General features: G+C 47.5%; 1 protein-coding gene and 1 long non-coding RNA gene across 3 annotated transcripts in view; one reads left to right on the forward strand and one right to left on the reverse strand.

Annotated features, from left to right (window-relative positions):
- Fife (regulating synaptic membrane exocytosis protein fife) overlaps nucleotides 1-22328 on the forward strand; it is a 209729-nt gene that overhangs the window by 77416 nt on the left and 109985 nt on the right. The window lies entirely within an intron of this gene.
- LOC140213086 (uncharacterized) overlaps nucleotides 14308-22328 on the reverse strand; it is a 151337-nt gene continuing 143316 nt past the window's right edge. The window contains exon 3 of the long non-coding RNA XR_011889992.1: nucleotides 14308-14491. This is a non-coding gene — a long non-coding RNA (uncharacterized lncRNA). The remainder of the gene's footprint in view (nucleotides 14492-22328) is intronic.

Raw genomic sequence — 22328 nt, forward strand, 5'->3', positions numbered from 1 at the left:
GTGAGAGGAGGAGGGGGGGGTGATCGCAGGACTTTGTAGCCTTCTATTCACCGAGTCCGGCAAGGAGGAACGAACGATCTATTTATTGCTCGGTGCGTTTTCCTCGCCTCATTTGCGCCTACATCGCCACCGCCTGGCGCACAGCGCTATGGCAACGACGATATGAACGCGCGTAGTCCTTGAGTGGGTCGCGAGTGTCACGGAAGGAGGAGGAGGAGGGGGAGGCTCACTCGCTGCCACGGAGAGAAGCTCGAGGCATGCCCCTGGCCCTGTCGTATTTTTTTTTTCCCTGCGTAGCGGGGAATCCTAGCGTAAGGCTCCCTGGAGTTCTTTGCCGGGGCACTTCATTAATCACGACGCGAGAGCGCGGACACGCGAGCTTCATAAGGCGCGCGACTCCCCCGACTTTGGGCCGTTATCCACGCGTTGAGTCGTTTTTTGTTTCGTGATCTACCGTTTATCTTCTTTTTTTCTTCTTCGTCGAGGCAGCACAGAGTGTTTAGCCAGGCGTGTAGGTGCTTCGACTACCACGTGGCTTGCCGTCCGCTCTTACCTTGTATCAGAGCGCATTTGTAACGACATCACTTGAACTTCCGGCGCGCTTCTTTCTAAAAAAATTGTTAAAGTGGGGGGGGGGGGGGGGGGGGTGTTAGAGGGGGGGCCATTAGACTGCGGTGTAGTTTGGGGCGAAGAGAACTTGTTTACGCAAAGTCGCCCTGTTTTCCCGAGTTTAATGTCGTCACATTAGCGCCTGGCTGTAACTGAACACTTTATACTACGGCTAATTGTTTTCCTAAACTGCAGAGACAACGACGCTAGCATAGTTCTGCGAGCTTATCGTGCGAAAAGCGGATGCAGGTGCAACGCGTGCTCGTCTTTTCGTCAGCATATCGTTACGTCTTCATTAGGGCATAGTCTTTGTAGCTGACAGACTCTTTGCAGTGATTACGTTTTCTTTTCGTTCTCGGCTTCAGACGCCAACGGAAGGTCTTCAATTTTGAACAACCCACTGGTAAAGGTTTAGGGGCTCCTCCCGGAATGCTTTAGGGTCAAAATATCTAGGCCCGTGTGCATACCGATGGAAGGAACGTAGCGGCATGCGCAACGGTAACGATGGAAGGAAGGATCAGGGGCATTTTCTCCGCTTGGTTCCTCGTGAAATTTCACGAATGCACCCATTAGCGTCATAGCACCACTGAAATTTTGTTTCCGATCTGCCTGAAAAGCATTCCGCCCACTGACAAATATTAAATGTGTCTTAATGACACAATCGCCCAAGGCGCTCCTGGCGAATCTTCGGTTTAGGGCTAAATTGCTAAGAATGTCAGGTAACCGGGATCATTGAGATTGGACATTGTGTAACAGTTGCTGTTTGTGTTGGGATGTTGGTAGCCCACATTGCATTTTAGTATATCAAGAATTGATAAACAACAAATAAATTCTGTTGTTTTACGTGCCAGAACCACGGTATGATTATGAGGCACGCTGTAGTTGAGAACTCCGGATCAATTTCGACCAGCTGCCTTTTAGCGTAGCGTAGCGCCGTAGCTCTCGCAAGTCAATTCTGCTGCCCTTCAAAACTTTGCGAGGGCAACCCAACTTTGACTAGCACAAGCAATACGTGATCACCACACATTGCGCGCATCACGTGGAAATTTCGTCCCGTGCGCATCAATGCATCTCGCCATTGGTTGAAGCGTACCAAGCATCACGCTCGCATGCAGTCACGTGACGTTAAAGAATCATGAAGTTCCACCAGCGCGGCGTCAGTTCTGTGCCTCTGACGACTTTCCTTGCGGCAGCCAAACTATACCTTCTCGTGTTTGCACAGACCTGACGTGTGATTTGCTGGTGAGGAGACGGGATTGGAGCGGACAAACTTCACTATCACCACGCGCCTATAGTGCAACTCACAAACTAGACGTTCCCTGAGGCCTGCTAAGAGGAAGACCCATGTGCGCGCAAGACGCGATTCAGAGCATCGCGATCTCACCGTGCCCCGGCAAATGCCAGTATCGAGAAGCTTGGCAAGTCTCCCAGAACCTTTGGCGTCTTCCAAAGCGTGGCGAAACTTGCTATCGCGAATTCTCGCGGGATTCTCGCGAATAAATCGGCACCGTGGACGTCTGGTCGTCTTCCCAGCTTGTCGTGCAGCTTGCCGGGGTTCTCGTCGGAGAAACAAAATACCGAGCAAACAACACAAGGAAAAAAGAAAAAGAAAAAAATGAAAAACGCTAACCGGAGAAAGCCTGGTGGGAATCTTTATATTTACCCCTTATTCTCTTGATCGCTAGAATCGGTGTATATATTAGGCTGCTTCTCCACGTCGGTCGATTATGAGAAGGAAGGAATATACGTGCATACAGAACGGAAGTTTCGGGGCATATTTCACCAGCCCCTAAAGCAGATATTTCTGTCTACATGGGCGGTAGGCGAACATGGGCTAAGTAAATGTACTTTTGGTCTACCTCTCGCAAAAAAATTAAATAGAATAAGTAGAAGAAGAAGAAGAAATAGAGGAAGAGGAAGAAGAAGAAGGAGGAGGAGGAGGAGGGACTAGATGTAGGCAAAAAAATTATGCACATTTCGCACACTCCAGGAATCTCTGTTATGCGGAGCATTCTGCCGATACCGGGGTAGCCGGCAGCGTTTGCGTTTCTGAAAAGCGTTCCCGGACGGACGAACATGTTCGTGCAAGGCGACCGATATGCGTGTCTGACCAAGCGCGAACGTGACGACGATATTATGATGGCGACGGCATGACGACGTAATTTTTTTGTTTTTTGCTGCGCCGGCGAATTAAAAAAAAAATTTTACGGTGTTGCGTCGCACAGGTCGAAACATTAACCTCGCATAATAATGAAGATGTTAACGCACCACGTGGTTTACAGTTTATGAGGAAATTGCGAACAGTAAATCGCGCGACGCAGACGTGGGCGCGACGATTACGTGAAAACGAAGAAAATATATAAAGTGTTCTTTTTTTATTATTGTTAACACACTCTTAAATATCACCCTCGACACGTTACACTATTGCACTTCTTACGCTGCGCTACTCTAAGCGGCAGACATATTTCGAGTAAAATGTTCGAATGCATAATCAATCAATTATCATAATTTTCCTAATTGACTTTTAAATTAATTACTTCGCACCACAGATTTCAATCTACGAATTGTAGCCGGTCGGTTCGCAAGCCATTACCACTTGGAACAAGTTATGGAGATCACAAACAGTTCTATAATATGTTTTCTCAAAGTATATTGTAAAATGCATCGGTGTTCCAGGCACTTCTGAGCTTAAACTTGTAAAAAAGAAAGTATTTTGTTAGAAAAGCAAGTGGAACATCAGTTAATTTTTATCGGAAGCATGAAAACGTTTTCCTCAAAACTGGCGCCACTTTCAAAATTCGTTCCAAGTAATTGCACCTTGCGAAATCACAGGCTCCTGTTGGTAAACTGCAATATGTGCCATAATTTATTTGGCTAGAAAAGCTAGAATGATTATTAATGGTATTTTGTTGATTTTGCTAAACAACTTCAACACAATAAAGCTATGTGCGGTATGTTCAGGTAAAATCAGCTTTTTCTTTCAATGCATTAAATATATATATATATATATATATATATATATATATATATATATATATATATATTGAACATATTTGCAGAAATGTGAGTCCTTCGTTATAAAGGACACTTGGTCGCACATAGCTTTATTCTGCTTTATATACATATATATATATATATATATATATATATATATATATATATGTGTGTGTGTGTGTGTGTGTGTGTGTGTGTGTTTGTGGCGAAGCACTTTTGTCAATCTCCTTTTCCAGCATAATGTAGCCCGTGAAACAGCATCCTTGTCAGTTCCACATAAAATTCACTTCCTCCGAATAACTCAGCCTGCACGGTTAAGCATTCTGGTCAGTTAGACACAATAGAATTCTTGAGCACAAAGCCATGCGCGGGGAGAGGTGCCTCCGTCGACATCAGGGAGAACAAAATGAACTGAGAAAGAAGAAAAACACAGAAAATAAAAATTAAAAATAAGACAAAAGCCATCTACGCTTTCTTTTCATTCTCTCTTTTTTTTTTTTTCGATACAGTGAACAAAAAGCGATGCAAGGCAGCGCTGACCGACACCGGTTTTTCGAGTCTTGATTTCCTGCCCACCTATATTTCCCGTCGGCCATTTGATGATTAAGCAAATCCTATCCGCTCAAAGTTCAACCCACGACAAGAAAAAAACCAAAGCAACATCATATATTACATTCCAATACAGGCACAATTAGGCAGCATGGCTAAAGAACAGTTTAACGAGGTGCAGGGAATGAGCCAGGTTAATTAATAGCCCAGATCGTTAAAACTAAAAACTGTGCTCGGCACTTCGCTAGCGGCGGGAGAGAATGCGTGTTGCTGTTGCTGGCCCGTTATCGAATACCGTTTTTCATTTCAACAAATTTGACCGGTACAGTTTCGCCTACCATTGACTGACGAGGCCTATATGCGCGAACATGGTGTTAGTACTAACCGACCGCGCCTGCCTCACGGTGACGGCTTGGATAAGCGCAATTGAATGCGACGCACGAATCGCGTGCGCTTTATAATCTCACTACATTTGTTTCAACCACGGTGGAACGTAGGTTAAAGGCCCACATTGACGCCCCCTCACGAGAGCTAACATAATTACGAGACCGTCCCGGTAACGCAACTACATTTTCTCGTGCAGGGGCAAAAATGTCCTCTTTTTTATCTAATCAGGGTCACGCGAAGAAAAGCTAAAGGAGAACAAGGTTGTGCTGCAGCATATGCAGAAGCCGTTACCAAGTCATGACGAAAAGGGTAGGGCCATCGCGTTCTTTTGGTGCTAACGTATGGGTCAGAAACTTGGAGGCTGACGAAGAAGTTTGAGAAGAAACAAAGAACCGCGCAAAGAGCTGTGATACGAAAATAGATAGGTGTGACGTCAGGATACACGAAGACAGCGGTGTGGTTTAGAGAGCATACGGGGGTTTAGCCGTTATTCCAGTTGAGACTATTAGGGAACAACTGGAGCAGGGCCTTGTCATGTAATGCGTAGGGCAGATAACCACTCGTCTAGTAGAGTCACATAACGGGTGCCAAGGGAAGGGAAGTACAGCCGAAGAGGCCAGATGATTAGGTGATGCGATGAGATTAGGATAGAGAGAGAGAGAGAGAGAGGTTTAATTTACAGGAAAGGCAGATAGGTCGACCTGAGCTGGTGGGCTCTAGAACGCCACTCTGCGCTGGGAAAGAAAGAAGGGGAGTGAAATAATTGGGTTGAATGATTACGAGTAGAAGAGAAGTAGAGGATGCGTGCGAATATGCTACACAGCCGCCCTACTAAAGATAATCATTTGGTCACGTGTCATGCAGGAACTTCACCAACGGTGTCGTTATCTGCTTCGCCGTTGCAGTATCAGACCATGGGCCGTGGGTAGTTGAAAATCGCTGGCAGAAGCACAAAATAGACTGATGATGGCGATGATGAGTATGCTTTACAGTCAAACAACGCGCGCAATATTCCTCTGGTCAACCCACCTGCTTGCCTAGCAAGACTCTTGTGCCGGCTGCGCTTTCAAAATCGATTCGGCCTTGCCCACCTGAATAGCGCTAAACAAAAAAAGTCTGCAAGCTCTAAGAGGCTAAGACTTTACAAAAAACATAACAAAAAAAGAGCAAGACCAGCAAATGGTGTCTAGGAAGCATTGCAGAAAAGCCACTTAACTAAAGCCCGACGAGAACAACTTAAGGCGGTGGCGTAAAATCTGGTTCTTACCTCGAAATTGCTCTTTTTTTCCAGGCAGGATAAGCCGGATCATCTGATTTTCAGTTTGTTGCCTTTACAGTCATCAATCGGCTGATGCTTCTGAACAGGATGCCGAAGAGATTAAGCTTGTTTCAGTTTTCTTGGGCGGCGACCGATTGTCGCGCTTAGTTTTGAAAGCGCACCTTGGCCGTCTCGGCAACATGCTTACCTACGTCGTTGTTGTTTTAGCTGTTTTATTTTACAGAAAAGCAGTTTTATAGGAGTTCTACGACAGTTGCAACGTCGTGGTCGAGCTCAAACGTGGTCGGAGCCCTGTATCTGCTTTGAAACGTAACGATCAAGAAATATGAAATAAGCGACATCTCGCGTATGTCTCATTCGAATACACAGCAACCTATAGGCATGGTTATTTTTAACCAGCAATATTTTTAGAGGCATTCGAATGGCGATGCGTTGGAATCAAATAGAACACAAATATTCGATAAAAACGACCTTCGCATATCGAATCTAATACCAAATATTCGCAATTTCTAAACAACGTTAAATGTAACGGATCGGCGGAGTCTGTTTCACAATAATATACGTTTTTAGGTTGTGCGATACGCAATGGTGCCGTTAACTCCTAGATTTCGAGTCAGCTGAGAACCTTGCACACGAGAAACTAAGCAGAGGTGATCGCATCTGGAGCAGACGGGGGTTTAGCCGATATTCTAGTTGACACTATTAGGGAACCACTGGAGTCGAGCCTACCCATGTAATGCGTAGGGCAGATAACCGCTCGTCTATTAGAGTCACATAACGGGTGCCAAGGGAAGGGAACTACAGCCATGACGGAGAACATGGGCACCACGTCCCCGGATGAAGCGCAATAGAGCACAGTGCTCGCTGAAGGCACCAAGGGCAATACTACAGCATAGCACGCCGTTTCCAAGGAATTTCCAAGCGTGGCGAGAATGGCCAGATAATAAATTTCTACGCCTAAATCGACACGACAAACTCGTAGGTAGCCCAAAGGCGAGCTGTGGTCACTTAACGACTGGAGAGAATTAGTGTGTAGAAGGAAATCACTACGGGTTCGCTCAGGTAAGGGTTCACCCGCTCGACAATTCCTGAGGTAGCCTCATTTTAACATGTATCCACTTGCATCGGTACTTCTCCGCGTAGGCTGCAAACAGACGCCGTCCGTTGTAATATTCCGGCGGTACGAATATTCGACGACTTAGTATAGGAAACACTCGAAGCGATTACGAGTCGAATATCAAGGGCGGTGTTACCTGCGTTCGAAATTCCGAATATTCGCGCCCGCCTAGTTGGCTCCGTTTCTCGCGTCACTTTATACCAATGCATCCTAGATAGGTAGGCCCGTGCGCTCTGCTTTATGATGTCATGCTACTTGGACCGAGATTTCCATTGCCAATCCCGGAAGCGGGAACGTCAAAAACACCGTGCCTTACTCGGGAGCGCGCCCATTAGACAGAGAGAAAGCAAGGACAGGAAAGGCACGGAGGTCAACCAGAAGAGCACCCGGTTTGCTACCCTACACTGGGGGTGGGGGAAAGGGGTATAGAAAGAGGAAAAAAGAGAGATAGCAAGCACTGAATGCGTGTGGGAGGGACACTATAAACGGTCTCTTATTAAGCAGGTGCACTTCAAGTATTGCACTAGTGCACGAATCGCGCCCATTAGATTCTGTGGCAGTCGGGCAAGGTAGCATGGCTTCACGGATCGAAGTACACGGCCTTGTGCTATCTGGGAGACGTTGGTTACACTGGCTCCATGTTGGAGAGAGAGACTGAAGAGGAAGAGACGCTATTTTCTGCAACCTCAGCGCCTACGCGTTGGAGGTCAGCTCAGTTTGTACGGCTGCGGCGGCGAAAGCTGACTGTGTGGGGCTTCGACGCAGCCTGCGTGGGTGAGCCATCACGATATGAACGGCCAGCCAGCCCACTGCGGCCCGAACGCAGCGGCAAGTGCTACATCGTTCGAGCGATGCTGTGAGAGCCAGTAAACATACCCCTTGGTACTTCCGAAGGGGTGAGAGAACTCGCGTATGCAACATCGCCGCGTTCGATGCGTATCAGTTGGGTTAAATCGACATTGATCTGCAAATTGTCGTTCTTCTGTCAATTCTTGACTTTCGCCAAAGAATCGGGGGGCTGCGTGACCGGTTGTAGGCAGATGCCGCTCCTGCTAGTATACTGCCTCCTCAACAAAGTACCCCCTCTAATTCATTGACGATTCTTTTATTCATCCCCTACAAACGCAGGCCAATGCGCCACCCTTTTCAAACCGAGCTTTGTTTGTGTTTAAAAAAAGTTTATTTCAACAAAACACGATAGGAACACTGAGTCACAATGACGAGACAATTCCACCAAGACGATAACATCTACAAAGTACGAAGCATTGTATACGAATCCTCCCGCATTTTCCTGACCGCGACTAGCTGCTGCTGTCTCGGCGAACCGCTCACACGCTGAACCCTAACATCTTTGCTACCCTCACGTGCCCTGGTTGCTGGCCTCGTTTTCTACGGAACTACGCATGGATACAACAAACGATCCCAAACTATTATAATTGAAAAAAATATATGACGTCGAAAGCCCGCTTCCTTTAACAAAACCAACCTTCTTTATGCCTGCTTTTCCATGGTTTTGGGGATTTGCGCATCTGCTCGGTCGGTCTGTCAGTGAGTAAAGTGCAGTTTACCATTGCACCATCTCCAGATCGGCCCACTCTAGACGGCGCGCGACCCTGGACAGAATGTCACAGCACAAGGAGGGCCAATCCCGAAAACAGCATATGTGCGGTCACGTTAGTCCCGTGGTAGACGTCTCCCCCCCCCCCCCCCGGGTCTTACTGTCTTCATTGGCAGGTAGGTAATCACTATGGTGCAAAACTCTGTATACAATGTAATCAGTTCCGTCGCATCCCTTTAACCGCTTCAAGAAAGCTGCGTTTCACAGATTCCAACATTGTGGGCTGGATAGGCCTGCACGATTGTCTATAAGAACGTTTAACGGTAATTTACAGGGCACCTCCACCTGCCCTGGTCAGGGCAGTCTGCCCGAGAAATCACTGATATTATTTTTCCTTGGAGTAAATAAAAGAAATAAAGGAAGTATAATGTAGAGTTTCTACCAGCCCGAATTAGCAAAACTGGTTAAAAGTCAAGCGCCGACGATGAAAACACTTTCAGCGCTGTCCCGTGTTGTGCGCTAGCCTTTGTTACCGTAGGCATGACTTCGGGAAAAAGTGCACAAGAAATTTGTGCGACAACGCAAGTTGCGCACATGGTATCTGAGAAACTGAGCGGAGAAGTTTCCGCGTGTAGTGAAAATAACCTCATCTCGGTAAACGTTAGAACGGGAAGTTATATGCAGAACACGTCCCCGATGTCTGTCCACGCAGGTGAAGCGTTCTTAGTTTCGGAGAACGGCGCACCGAAACACCAAAAACAGCATGTGTACAACGTGCAGGTATCTATACTTAGACATTTCAGAACTCCTACGCCACAGTGCGATAAATGACGGAAGCGAATTTCGAGGACAAACGCGTCCCACAACTTCTATCTTCATCGCAAGCTGAACTATACGCACGCCCACTTTTCTAAGTTGGCGGGGCAACGCCGCTAACATGCCGAGCGTCTGAAAGCGCTGGCCTGTACGAGGGCCAATTCGCAAGCCTGTTTTCCTCCACCTTTTTTAGGCATGCGCTGCTGGTAACCCCGGCTCTAAGGAAGGAAGGAAGAAGCGGAGAAGGAAGGCAGGGAGGTTAACCAGTTTAGCTTAACCGGTTTGCTACCCTACACATGGGAGCGGGATGGGGGGGATGAAAGATGGGGAGAAGAGATAGAGAGCACATAACGCGGCGCACACACATCGTTAGTTACAGTCTGTCACTCGTGCGCGGCACGTGACATGACTGTCACAGCCGCTTGTCCAAGCCCGTCTCCTTCATAAACCGAAGTCGTCCCTTCGTCGCCTTCAGCTGCGATCTCTTCTGTCGACGATATGTGAAAACAGTTGCAACTGACAATGGTCTGTTGTCAAGGTTCTAAAAGGAAGAACCATCGGCATATGTGTTTCATACGATAATTACTAGAGGGGAATCTGGCGCTGGTGTCCACTGGATTTGTCTGGATTTCATCCTTCCGCCTTCACAAACAGCTTCGTGGCTTTGTAAATTGGTCATTTTTAACAAGATGCCGGGTAATAAAGTGATTTAAGTTGTGGGGTTTTACGTGTTAAAACCACTTTCTGACAATGAGGCGCGCCGTAGTGGGGGACTCCGGAAATTTCGACGACCCGGGCTTCTTCAACGTGCACCTAAATCTAAGTACACGGGTGTTTTCGCATTTTGCCTCCATCGAAATGCAGCCGCCGTGGCCGGGATTCGATCCCGCGACCTCGTGCTCAGCAGCCCAGCACCATAATCACTGAGCAACCACGGCGGGTAATAAAGTAATTTAAGAAACATTATAAAACATGACTTAAACACAGGAGATATGGTGGAGAAGCCCGTTATTAAAACCGTTACGCCACGGAGAAAAAAAATTATGGGGTTTTACGTGCCAAAACAACTTTCTGATTATGAGGCACGCCGTAGTGGGGGACTCCGGAAATTTCGACCACCTGGGGTTATTTAACGTGCACCTAAATCTAAGTACACGGGTGTTTTCGCATTTCGCCCCCATCGAAATGCGGCCGCCGTGGCCGGGATTCGATCCCGCGACCTCGTGCTCAGCGGCCCAACACCATAGCCACTGAGCAACCACGGCGGGTTTACGCCACGGAGACATGCATCGACAAGCGGCATATACATACAACGCCCTTAGGAATGTCTCGCGGGCAGGTGAGCGCGTTGAGACGCTCGGCGCGTTTCGGTTTGGCCACCTCGGCAGGCTGAATTGCTGCATTTAGTGGCAATTGTGCGTGTTCACAGTGTCTTCTGCACTTAGAAAAGTGTAGATTGCAGCGATATTTAGGACATTGAAGGTAGATAAAGCGTTATAAACCAAGCCGCAAGAACGTCTGAATCCTCAAGCACCAGGATCAGACAGATTCATGTACTACCCAACATTCCATGGAGGAAGGAGATAGTAGGAGGGAGCATTGCGCAAGACGATTGAAGCCAAACGGTATGGCCCAACACGTGAACGCACGTCATAGTGCGGGGTTGGTTTTAGTGTTCCCGCCCTGCAGGCAGAGCCACGGCAGAGCAGCTGAACAAGCGCGCACCGAATAAAAGATACCTGCATCGCTACTGCGAAGCAAACGTCTCGGCATACCTCGATTCTTGCTGCGTGGTCTCAGCGCAAGAAGTCACGTGTTAGGCCACCACTGTGGCTACACGGAGCGTTCACTTGCTAAGCTGGCTGCGTGACGTAATACTCCCTCCTATATTTTTCCTTCTCCATGCTTCATTCCCGTAGTGCCTGAACGATCACAGTGTCAGAGTTCCCTCTGGTGATTATTGAGGAAGCTGACCATCGGTACTCTACACGCACGCACGCACGCACACACGCGCACGCACGCACGCACACACGCACGCACGCACACACACACACACACACACACACGCACACACACACACACGCACGCATGCACACACACACACGCACACACACACACTACATATATATGCGCACAACGTTTGCCATCGCCTGGAATCTTCCTCGCGTTAGCCGTCGTATTTTTTTTTTTTACGTGTGCCTATTATCTCGTTTTATTATTACGTCCCTCGAATTTATTCCGCCGGATTCGGGTGGATCACTTGCTGCACTTGTACCGGGGACGGGGTCACCTCAAATTAGTCAGCTTGCACGAAGGGGTTTCGAAGCGTCTTTTCCATTCCTGGACAAGAGTCCGGTGACCGCCATTTCATTTCCGCCGTAGCAAACCGCTTACGGCCTCGTACCGTGACCGCGTGCGCCTCTGTCCCGCACCGGGCCTCAGGTATGGAGGGCCGAAGGACTGCAGACTTCGAGCCGGGCGTTCCCCCAAGAGGTTTGGGAAAAGCTGCGAGGGATTGATTGTGGCCTCTCTGCTGTGTCCCGCGCTCTTGCGACCAGCAGGCAGACGCCCTGATTTCCCAGTGGGGCTCGCACGTGCTACCGCTTCGTCCGTCGTGACGTCACGGTCACTGCCGGCCCGGTCAAGTGTTTATTGGGTCGCCGCGGAAATCCCAAAAGCTTTCCACTTCCGACCCAAGAAAGCGACCCAACCACCGACGCGGGTCTTTCATTTCCGCCTTTCGCCGTTGAGAAGTGTGTAGTAAGCACTGGTTCGGGGTAAGTGCGCTAGCTGGAATGCGAAGCTCACTTTGCGCTAACCTTAGAAGCACGGTAAAGCTGATCAGAAAACTGATCGCTTAAGCTAAAGTTGTTTCATGGGAAACGTAAGCAGACGGGCTGCTTCTCTGCGCGGTTGTATTGCAGTTCGTTCTGCTGAAAAGTTTGCTAAATAGTAAAGTTCGATGAAGCTGCATTTCACGGTGCACGTGCTTCTCCATGCGTGTGAGCTGGAACGAGCGGTGACAGAAAAGCATCGTTGGCACGTGTTCCCGGAAACATTTGCCTGGTTTCATGAAAAGGAATGTAAATTTAATTTATCAAGGAGCAACACTCAGAAACTCAAGCTATAATTACTTCTTTTGTTTCACTATCGTGCAGTCCTTTACTTCCAGTGTTTATGGAAAGTTCTCAACTTGTTCCGTCTGCCGAACCATGCATACATGCGTGCATACATACAGGCATGCATGCATACATACACGCAAGTATGCACACACACACACACACACACACACACACACACACACACACACACACACGCACACGCACACGCACACGCACACGCACACGCACACACACACACACACACACACACACACACGCACACACACATTGAAGTGAGAGAAAGAACTGAACAGCACATACTCAGAGCAGGACCGGTACAAAGAGGTAAATGTAAACTCACTCAAAACGAAATTTAAATTAGTGATGACCTGCTTCGTGCTTAAATGAATTTCGCCGGTGGCCGCGCTGCAGTACTCAAATTTCCACTACGTCACACAATTTCGCCCTTTTATATTATTCCTGAGCCATTTCGCGTGGTCGGATTTCTTTGTAATCTTTATCAGTGGACAAAATTGCAACAACAAAGAAAGCTGTTGAACTTGCGCTTTAATTTGTGTCCGCGAGTGTATGGAGAAAAAAAAATCTAAAGCCCGGATTTGACTTATCTGCTCTGTCTACACGTCCGCCATTCTCACCCCGCCTACCTAAGAAATTGGTGACGCTGCGAAACCATGCGTATAAGAAAAGGACTCTGCCAGAATACACTTCAAAAACACCGAACGTCGCTCTGATGAGATTTAATGAGAAAGAGTATCACTGACAGCAGCCGATGTGAGTGTCATACTTTTGTGCATCGCAGAACTTGCAGCGCGATATGATACCAACTCGTGGAAGGAAGCATAATGCTTTTTTTTTGCTGAGTTTCTTGCATTTTTTGCACTCGTCCTTATATAATAACTTGTGCCCCCAGCTCAAAATTACATCCTTCTGGGGCCATGCCTCCGGCGCACTATTACTTCACATCCATCACAACAAAATCAATCTGTGTCATGTCACCAATGTTATACTTTCTAATTTTGAAGTTTTCTGCTCCACTTACGTAATACAACGAGAGTGGCTTCTAAAGAAAGCACCATTATGTGATGTAGATACTTGCTCTTTTGACGCTACTATAACACGCAACGGTGCTCGGCGATTGATCGTTTAACTTTCCGACTGATCGATACATAGTTTAGTTGCAATTTCGTTTCATCAACCCGGTAACTCGTTTGGTTACAGTGTAGGGCTTGACCAGAATGAGCGAAGCACGCGCAAGAAAAGTTGTGCACTTAGTTGCCTGCGGATATTGCCTTCATGTTTACGTAATTTCCTTGAGCTGCGTCGGGGTCATTCTGATTAGGACAGAATGGTATACGCAGCTTAGGAGATATGACGATATATGCATGCATACGTGGCCTCGAAACGATCCGCGGTTACTCATAGCTATTTACGGTTTCCCGTAATTCCCATGAAGAGGTTTATTCTTTTGATCTAAGTATCTACCTCAAGAGTCTGAACAATAGAAGACGGCTTTTTACTGTCCACCTGTCAGACTATGAGGAATGTGATATATATGAACTATTTATTTATTTATTTATTTATTTATTTATTTATTTATTTATTTACAATTGGCCGACCCGCGTTTGGCTATGAACGACCACACAGCTGAAATGTTTCACTTCACCAATGAACCCTTTTCATTCATTTAACAATCTATAGTTGCGTGGAGAAGCCGGTAACGTCCATCGTCCAGGTTTCTTCAGCCTTTAGATTTTCTGATGGCTTTATTTAAATGGCAGTTTAATTGGCAAAATTAAAACACCGCCAAATTAATCTGGCTAAGCATTTCACTGGACGCCGAGCGCCAATGCGCAACCCCTTCGTAATTTGCTCCCACCGCATCTCGACGCGAAAGGTCATAAAATGAAACTGAAAGAGGTGAACTCACTCTTTGACGTCATCCGCGCACCGCCCACGCGTCGTAGTCTGTCTCAATTGGTACGGCTAAGATGGTCGCCATTCGCTGTCACCGGATTACAAAAGAGTTGACTCGAGTCCACCGCTCTCGCCATGTCGCCCTCCTGCGCAAGTGTAATCCGGAAATGAACCCTTCCGAAGTGTAGATCCCGAAATGGTGTAAAATTACTCCCGAAGAAGGAAGTGTAAGGATTAAAGGGAAACGTGGAGAGCTTGGCGTTTAATTTAAAGAGATCCTTCCTTCCTTCCTTTCTTCCTTTCTTCCTTTCTTCCTTTCTTCCTTCCTTCCTTTAAAGAACATAGCTACACCGGAGCCTCGCGCTGACATGGTTAGATTACCCAGACAGACGCCGGCCAGCAGCGTGGGACAGGAGTCCCATGACGTAGGTGGAAGTCATTTGAATCCACAGGGAGCCGCAAATGACGTCATGGTAAAGCGAGATCCACACAACGGCAGTGGCGTTTGGAGTGTAGCCGCGCGATATTTTCATCGATTTATTTTATCGGCAAGGTTTGCGTCTCTCTTAATGCGTCGTTACCTGTCTCTGACATCAGATATGAAACAAGGGGTGTGTGTAGAGACACACCGCTGTAGCAACGTACAATCCAACAAAAGAAGTTAAAGAAAAGAGGGGGGATGGGTGGGGGCGGGTTTAGGTCACAGAGTTTTCTACAACTGTCCCTGGAGGAAATTCCAGTGCTGCGATCCCTCAACTGTCATGGGAATAGCGTTATCGCGTGGATCCTTATATTTTTTTAATCTTCGCGCTGTGTGCCTTCAGAAGTTCGTGAAACGTTGTTTATTACGCTAAGTCCTTGCAAATTTCGAAGCACTCATTGTTCCACTAACCTAGCACTCCAATTAGTCTCTGCAATATTTGCGTAATCACTGCGAATTGTGAAACTTATTACGCAGTACGGCATCGAAAGATTTCGGGCACAACTTGTAATCAGCTAGCGCAAGACAGGGGTAACTGGAGGTCGCTGGGAGAGGCCTTCGTCTTGCAAGTGGACATAATATAGGATAATGATGATGATCATGAAGGTGATGATGATGGTGGTTAACTTGTCACTCATAAAGTCGTTTCACGCCAGAAGGACGAAGTTTACACAGATCCACACAGTAAACACCACGCAGCAGCATCAAGCGCCATGCCTGCAGCTCTCGTAGACGTTAGCGCCAGAGTTTCTAGTGATTTTTGTAGGAAACTCTATGGGTAATGTTACCGTAAACGAAGGGGGAAAAAAAAGAAAGAAGTCTAGGAGGGAGCATGACATCAGGCATCTAGCCTCGGCAAGCCAACCTCCTCTGACGCCACTCTTCCTTCTCCCCTGGGCGCTTTGACTCTTGGGAAGTAGGCGCTCCGTGGTTGCCGGGGCTTTCAGAGACGTTGTTTGGTTCGTGGTAGCTCTTAGTGACGACACCTTCGTCCCGATCCGCTCTCTGTCATAGTCACCGCGCGCTCGGCATCTAGATGCTACCGCTTACGCGCGGTGTGGGCGCATTTCCCTCGAGCATTTTCTTCACGTTTTTCTTTTTTACGACACGGCGTTAAGGTTGTCACGTGACGCTTTTCTTTTTTTAATTTCCTCTGCGAAGGTAATGCATAGGCGCGCCGCCTCGCGAACTGCGCTAGCGCGCCTCTGCTCGTCGGGGCTGACTGCGCATGCGTCGACGAAGGAACGACGAACCCCCTCCCCCCCTCCCCTTCGCCCCTCCTGGCGCTCAACAGGTAGGCTGTGCGCCACGTTGGCTGCGCGCTATTCCCGGCTCACGCTGCGGTGGCCGGCGGCGGCGGCATCTAGGGTGGAATGGCCAGGTATTGATTGGGGGAGGCCGGGTTCGGTGCGTCCGCTCCCCCGCCACGGCTTCAGCCGGCCCGCGAGAGAAACCGGGCCCAGTCACACAGTGGTCGCTGCTTTTCATCGGTTCCTCGCAACCCTCACCCCGAGACCATTCCCACCCACCCCTTCTCAACCGAACCTCCATACACACACCGCTCCTTCTCATTCTTGCGGTGTCGCGGGTTTTTCTTGTTTCTTTCACGCCTCCTTTTTCCTATTTTGGCCAGTGAGGGACGGGGAGAGGGTGTTTCTTTCGCGCGCCCTTTTTTTTCCTTCTATTTGCGCTCGTTGCGTAGCTAGCCGCTTCGTTGGCGCCTCGGAAAGCCGCTGGCGCGAGGAGAGGTTCCGTTGAGTGGCCCTCTGTGTACGAGCGACGGCCGGTTCTGGCATTTCTCTCGGCTCTCGGCAATTCATCTATAAAGAGCCCGTTTGTGAATTCCATCCCCGCACTCCACAACTACCCTGGTGTTAACAGCGCGAAACGTAGAGACGAGATGACAAAACCCGAGACGAGAAGACGACACCACGAGCCCTCGTGGTGTCGTCTTCTCGTCTCCTGTCCCCGTCTACGTTTTGCGCTCTTAAACACCCGGATGGAAAAAACCAACGAGCCCAAGCTGCTGTTCAACACCTACGTCTCCCGGCACGAAGCTCAAATGCGGCAAGACAAAAAAAGAAATTGATTCTGAGGTTTTAGGGGACCAAACAACAATATGTATACGAGTCACGCCGTCGTGGGAGACTCCGGATTAATTTTGACCACCGGGGGTACTTTAACGTGAACCTAAGTCTAATTAAACAAGCATTTGTGTGTTTCGCCTCCAGCGCCTTAAGAGACGCGTTCCCTATTTAACCTGCGTTCTGAGAAAGATAGAGGCATGCGTGGATGACCGGACATCCCTAGGCGGTAAACACATAGAGCGCCTTTCCGGCTTATATTGGGGGTCCACGCTTCCACTTAGCGCTAATGCATCACATCGCTAAAGTCACAGCATAATCGAGTGGATCAAAACTCGTAAAACACGCCTACAACATAGCTAAAAGAGCAACTAAATGGCTTGATTTTTTTTTTTTTTTTGTAACAGCCAAGCACACAACGCGAAGAAGCGAAGGCAATAAAGCCAAACGAAGTAACACTGACTGCAACATAATGAGGTGTCAGAGAGATTGAAGACTACGAAAAATAATTTGTATAGCTTGGCCCATATTGAATATTGTCTATGAAATGCCTAGAGCTGTTTTCTTTCTGTTTTTAATCTAGACTCCGGCACACACTTAGAGAAGCCACGTAGTTTGACGACCAGGCAAAGTCATCTATCCAATTCAGGATTGACACGTTTTTTTTTTTTTTTTTTTTCGATGCACGACATATCAACACATTGATCACACCTTTAAAAAAATTATGGGGTTTTACGTGCCAAAACCACTTTCTGATTATGAGGCACGCCGGAGTGGGGGACTCCGGAAATTTTGACCGCCTGGGGTTCTTTAACGTGCACCTAAATCTAAGTACACGGGTGTTTTCGCATTTCCCCCCATCGAAATGCGGCCGCCGTGGCCGGGAGATCACACCTTTGCTATACGCTATCACATAGACTACGCCTGAAGGTGGCCAACACACTTTGCCCTTTGCATAGAATCAAGAAGAAGTCGTTTGCTGCCTGTACCCACTTCAACAAATGAGGATGTGTCTTAGGAACATCCGCTCATCGGGTGTCCTCAATACGATGGCCAGCGAGGGGGCCTGCGTAGCCACCTTAAACCGGCTGGATATAGGCGTCCTTTATCTGCGGCGAAGCATCTTGCCCCCCGGTTGTGCCCAGACAAACGAGTACGCTATGTCGCAGCTCTTCGTGACTTTCTGCTAGTATAGCGACTGCACGCAACGTCATTGAAAGATGAAACGGCCATTCCAAAATGTCGCATTCCGACAATGGTCTGCGATCGACGCGGGTCAAGTGCAGTCACGAGCAGGACTTGCGCACGCTGCATTGAAAACGGTCGCGCGGATCGTGCTCAAGGGGTTGTCCGCTCGCAGAAGTCAACACACCGGCGTAGCCGGTCACTACAATGCGGAATGCAGGGACTTCGCAAAGTGAACTGCGTAGCCTTAGCCGCGTTTCTGCGAAACGCATTGCGATGAAGTGGCTGCGGCTGATTACGGCGATGGCGAACGCTTATGAAGAAGCGCAATCGACCCGCTGGACGACTACACGAAAACATGCACAGCTTTTCCCTATCTCCGCTTTGTACGTTCGCGAGTCACCCGAGCGCGTGAGACACATGTTCGCGGCTGGCGTCTAGGGAAAAACGAAAGAGGGAGAGAGAGATTTGCACGGGAGCGACGGTGCTTGACTCACCGTCACGCGCCGAGGGGACACGTATCGATCTACCTGCCGGCCGAGCAGGCCACTTGCAGTTCTCCTTGTTTCAAATTTCTGCTTTCCTTCGCAAATAAAGATTGATTGATTAATCGATTACGCGCGCGCGGCGAGGAAAAAGAAAGACGACGCTTTCCACGCCTGTGCTGAGACGCGCTTTTCACGGCGTTGTCGGACACGATTCCATAAGAATATTATGTAGGCTACCGCGCTCTCGCGTGGACTACGAGTTTAGTGATAGGGAAGAGTGACGTGAAAGGGTGCCTTTGCGTTGAGGGGGAGGAGGGGGGCAGCTCCGTGATTTAAGTGCGCTTCGATCAGCTCACTGTGTACGCAAGCTTCATTTCTTTTTTTTTATTATTATTTTTCATCGCTCGTATATTGCGGTGAACCAAATACCCAAAACTACCGCTGTGTTAAGCATCGCTATCGCTTTATTGATCAACAGTACGGGGGCATACAGTGGGCAACGCTTAAGCCTGAAGCCAATGGCTTGCCTTCTTGACGGGGAGACTTGACTCGTAGTCAAATCCGATTTCTCCATTCAAATCAATGTAAATAAAAAAAACATGGAAGCGCTCCCACGAGAGAACAGCTCGACCGATTTGAATGACATTTGCTGGATTTGAGAGGGAAAGCTCAGCTCTAACCACTGTATGAAACAGCATTTCGATTTAGAATCTGGAAATATTTTTTTTTCCTTTACAAGTATTGCCGAATATTGGCTAGCTTCGCAAATTAGAAGCACGACGCATGCAAATCTGCAACCCTGTGCCACAAATACATGTCGCTGTTCTGTAAACTGCTCTTCTTAAAGAATCTCAAGCAGGCAAACGTGGTTGATGAACAAACAGCTTACGGTAATTTTTTTTTTTTAAATACGTTCGATTGTTTGAAAAGGTCCCACACTGAAATATTAGCAGTACATTTCCGAGCGGGATATAACACATTCGTTTTATCCGCTTTAGATGTATAATGAGGTGCAGTTAACAGAATTGTGATGCCTCTTCCATTATTGAGTTAAAGCTATCTTGATAGTGGAGTTCTTCTTTTTTTAATTTAGCAATATCCACAATTTCATTTTTTTGCGTTTGAAATTGATGGCACTGATTGGAAATTCACTCCTACAGTCATTACATTCGAACTTCCTTTAAATGCGACAACCATCGTAAAATTGGTGCAGTGGCTGCAGATAAAAAGCTATTCCTTCGTCTATGTATTTACAGATACGAGCTAGCGAGCTAAAGCTTCCTCCTATGGAAAAAAATGCTTTACTTGGCAGCGTTTATATATCATGCTGTCTGACAAGAGCAAGAAACTTAATGGAGTGCAAAATAGTAAGGTGATGGCTGGCTAAGAAAACTGAAAATATTATGGATTAGTTGCGATAGTAAACGGCGGAAGTCGCTGCAGCTGCTTCTTTTGTGGTGATGGCGGGAAAATGAGCCTGTCGGTTATTACACAGCTTTAGAAACACCCCACGCAAGCACCTCAGCGCACTCAACAAAGGGAGACAGAGATATGTGTTGCACGCGCAGAACCGCGAACTTTCCTTACGTCCATTCGTAAGTTGCACGGAGGACAAGCGCTTTTCTTTATTCGTTATCTTCTAAGACTCCCTATTTGATGCATCGGTCCCGCCTAAGTCACGCCATGCATGAATGCGCACCCAATCGTCTGCTCGTCGAAGCTAAGCAGAAGTGAACACGATCACTAATGTGAATGACGAGTGCGTGAAAGCACAGCATATCGTCTGCTCGTCGAAGCTAAGCAGAAGTGAACACGATCACTCGTGGGAACGACGAGTGCGTACGGTCTGAGTCCGGCAGCGGAATAGTTCAGATGCCATGCCTGCAGAGCGAGAGACTTACGGGGTACGCCCGGCAGGGGCTCTCTCTTCAACACGTTCACTCCACTTCGACTTTAATTTTTCCAATTCCTAACGCGCGCAGAATTCTTATACTGATGTGGCGCGTCACTCCTTACTTACAACTTTATATCGCTTCCGGCATTCCAATAGAGCAAAATACCGTACAATTGCCGATCCTTCGAGTTCCCGGACCAAACGGGCTAAAATAAGAAACGCGAGATATTGTCAGCAGCAGCTCCTAGCAAGGTCGTCACATCAAGGCTTCCTTTCGTCAGCCAGGAATTTCAGAGAGGTTCTTAGCCGGGAATCTCAAAGTGTGGCATTCCTCGACCTTTCATTTCCTTGAGGAGTCACTGCATGCTGCGTCGTAGCACGGATGGTTTTTCTTTAGGCGCTGGAGTCCCATTCTCAGCGTTAGCGGCGATGTTACTTCTAGCCTCCCAAGGCGAGAAACTTGAGACAATTTCGCTAGGGTGGGTGCGGCTTCGGCGCCCTTTTGTATATTCTCGTGAAAATAGGCATTGCGCTTTTAAACACGCATCGATAATCTTTCGGCGATAAGCGTGCTTTCTTAACTTTCATAACTATTACACATCGACTCGCCCAGCTAGCTACTGTACTCCAGTTCTTAACCTTCAGATAGTTTTACGTTTCAAGCGCAGGGGCTGTGTCAGTGAACGAAATTTTACCCCGAGAACTACACCTTCGTCATAAGAACGTTAATTTGGGGCGCTCATTCTTTTTCTTGTTTTTTTTTACGTTTTGATCCCGAAGCGAATACCTGGCGCCGCAGAATTAGCATTAAGACAGGAGCTAAAGGCTGACACCGCAAATGAAATAGACAATGTGCGTAAGGAAGGCGCCCGCCTATGGAAATTGCCCGTTCTTGACGAGGTTAATGTAATTTCAGCAACGTTATATTTTTTTTGTGTGTGTGTGTAATAGGGACACATTTCAAGCGGCAGGATGTATTTCTGAGTGCTTGTAGGGAAGAGGAAAAGGGCGGCAATTGCAGGCCATCTATATGGGGCAGGCGGTCTGTACATGGCATGGGTGAAGAGTAGACAAACTACAGACAGACTACCTGCTTCGCACGAATGCCTCCTCGTTGCCCCCTCTGCCCTCCACTATGGCCTAATATACTAAGTGAATTTTTTTAGGCTTCCAAAATTTTGAAAATTTGCCAGCAGCAGACATAATGACACAATACCTTGAAATTGATTCCTTGAAGAGGCGGACATATTACTTGCACAATAAGACGAAATGAATAATTCACTTGTAAACAAGATTTCACTAATTCAATATTTAATTGATCACTGCACGGCACATACTGCAATCTGCGAGCCGCAGCCTCTGAGTTTGCAAACCGTACAAATTTTTAACGAACACTGAAGTTTGCATTGGTTTTCAGATATGCGCCATCACAGTTGCGGTGCGAAATGCGCGGCTGTTCCACTTATTTCTTGAACAAAATGCTGGTTTATGCATCGTGGCACAAGAATGCACAGAACACAAACGTGTTCGGTCGTTCAATTTGTGAATGAATACCACCTCTAAAACGGTGTCATCCTATGAATTAGTTTCAAGTGTATGTGCCTTGCGAGCTCACCTGTCAGAATTCGTAAATTGCTACGAATTCCGTACAGTAATCAGTCAAAAACAAACTTAGTAACATTTTGTTGATTAGTTACACAATATGCATTTCAATTTCTCGTGAAACTAATGGCCGCTTCTCCGCGCAATCCAGCTCAAGGACTATCACTGCGCTAACAGTCACAGGTGTTTCTTTTTCTAAATTCTTAAAAGTCTTAAAAGAACCATACGTGTCATAATTTCTTACCCACT

Source organism: Dermacentor andersoni, chromosome 9 (assembly GCF_023375885.2).
Source record: "Dermacentor andersoni chromosome 9, qqDerAnde1_hic_scaffold, whole genome shotgun sequence".
Lineage (NCBI taxonomy): Eukaryota > Metazoa > Arthropoda > Arachnida > Ixodida > Ixodidae > Dermacentor > Dermacentor andersoni.